The sequence below is a fragment of the Parasteatoda tepidariorum genome, chromosome 1, assembly GCF_043381705.1.
Source record: "Parasteatoda tepidariorum isolate YZ-2023 chromosome 1, CAS_Ptep_4.0, whole genome shotgun sequence".
Lineage (NCBI taxonomy): Eukaryota > Metazoa > Arthropoda > Arachnida > Araneae > Theridiidae > Parasteatoda > Parasteatoda tepidariorum.
The window spans coordinates 103,025,728-103,028,369 of record NC_092204.1 but is presented as its reverse complement, the minus strand read 5'-3'; positions in this window follow the sequence as shown (position 1 = coordinate 103,028,369).

The window sequence follows — 2,642 nt, the reverse complement described above, 5'->3', positions numbered from 1 at the left end:
CTGCATTATTGAATATTGTGTCCACATACTTGGCAAAGACACCATAAATTATTTGCAATAAATTTATAAAAATAATTAAAAAGCTATACCCTACTCATATATCCTACACCCACAACAAAACTTTATCCTAAAAAGGAAATAAAAAAGTAAGAAATAAATATGTGTTTCAGGAAGTCCGAATAAAAAGAGAGTGATAATACACAAAAACTTTTAAAGCAGCTAAATTTATTCACACCTCATGTTCACTCATGCGTTTTTTAAATCGTATGTCGCAAGCGAAACATGCGCGAATTAATATTCGAAGATTTTCTCGAGAAAATTTGAAAGCCGACTTGGCGAATGTAAGATTGGCGAATTTCAAAATACGGTGCCAAAGAAGTGCCCGGGAGTCGACAATGTGTAAAGTCGCCACAGGACCCAGGGAGCTATTACAATTTCACGTCTATGATCACGCCTAACTCGATATGGAAAAGTAATAACTGGGAAATTTAGTAACATAATTGTTTAAATTGAGCCGAAATAAAATTAAAAAAAATTTCTATTTAAAAATCTTAGCTGGTAACCATGGTATATTGAGAAAATGACTCATCTATTAGTGATTTTTTTGAATGATTTTATCTGAAAAAGTAAGCGTTATTAAATCCAGAAAACATGTATTTAGTAACTAAGTGAAAATCAAAAGATTTCAGCAATTAGAATGGCCTGTATTTGTATCTATAGATCGATATCTACCGTTTCTGCCCGATTGTGAACCTGAATTGACAATTACGTAGTTGCAATGTAATCGCATCAATAATCATATTGTTCGGTAGATGTGAATTTCGCAGGTAAGTGCTTTTCTAGATCTTCAAAATATCATTCGCCTTGTGCAGCTCAGAGTTTAGCAAAAATGTAATCGATTACAGTAATCAATTACTTGTAATCAATGTACGTTTACATGTACATCGACACATGGTTTGTACACGCAACCAATGTACGTATATATCTTTCATGCCACCACGTCATCATAACGTAATGTTTAAGTATAGCTGTAGTTATTTGGAGAGTTCGCAGGAAGTGTCTTAAGAAAACAAGACGTACTTTAGTAGGAGTCTGGGACTCCGAGGAATTATTGGTATTTGGGCAGTGCGATATTACAATATCTATATACTTTGTTAATACATGTACACATAATGTAGGGATGTACAAAATATTGTTATATGTACAGATAATATACGCATGTACATACGACGCATTCATGTACGTAATTACATGTAATGAATAAATACATGCGTATATTTAAATACATGTATTTACAATGTATGTATGCACATACATTGTGCATGTATTAAAAGATTTTGTAACTGTAAAGTTATTCAAGTTAGTTTTAAAATAAATAGTCGTAAATAAAGTACCTAACTACCAAATACGATTTAAGTTTTTGAAAATAGACAACGATCCTATTGTCAAAGCGTAAATATTTTCCTCTTCAAAAGAAGTAGCTTTTCACCAATAAGAAAAAGACTGAGATTTTCTTTCTCACACAGAATAAGCAGAATTCATTGTATATTATAACCAGTTGAATCTTTTACGCCAATGGTCAAAGCATGTGAAGTGTTCAGTGGCGTGCCAGCCGGGGGGGGGGCAGAGGGGGCAGTCGCCCCCTTTGAAATTTTTGTGAGGGGGCAAATAATATGTTTCGCCCATCCTGAAATTTAAACATTCGAGAAAATAAAATCAAGTAAAATTCCAATTAAAAAATAGTCAAAAAGTAAAATTTTAGAAAAAAGTAACTTTTTAGTTGAACTTTGTAGCTATTTTCCAAGTAAAAAACCTAATTTTCCTCTGAAATTAAAGTAAGAGGTTATAATAAATATAAAGACAAGGCTCTTTTTTCAACTTAGAAGCTATTTTTCAAAAAGGAAACTTTATTTTCCTCTGATATTTAATAAAAGGGCGAATAATGCGTTTCGCCCCTTCTGAAATTTAGACATACACAAAAATGAATTCAATTTAAAGTAGTAAACTTAGAGGGAAAAAAACCTTTTTTCCCCAACTAAATTGAGAGGGCGAAAGGTAAATTAATTTAATTGAGGGAGCGAATTAATAAATTGATTTCATTTTAATTGAGGGGGCGAATAATACGTTTCGCCCCTTCTGAAATTTAGACATTCACAAAAATGAAGGCAAATTATATATTAGTAAACTTAGAGGGAAAAAAACCCTTATTTTTTTCAACTAAATTGAGGGGTTGAATTAATAAATTAATTTAATTTAATTGAGGGGCTAATGATGTGCTTCGCCCCTTCTGAAATTAGCCATTCGTGAAAATAAAGTTGGATTGGTAGTTTTAGAAAAAAAAAACTTTTTTAAATTTGAAAAAAAAAAAAAATTATTTTCTTCTGAAATTTAATTGAGGGAGCAAATAGTGTGCTTAGCCCCTTTTTAAATTTAGACATTAGTGACTGTAAGGTCAAGCAAAGAAAAAAAAGGAACCATTTCTTTTTCTACTTCAAAATTATTTTCGAAATCAAAATTTTTATTTTACTGCGACTTTAAGTTGAGAGGGCGAACAATGTGCCATTCGTGAAAATAAAGTTAAGTTAAATGAGTAATTTTAGAAAAAAAAAACTTTTTTTCAACTTCAAAGTTGTTTTTTTTTA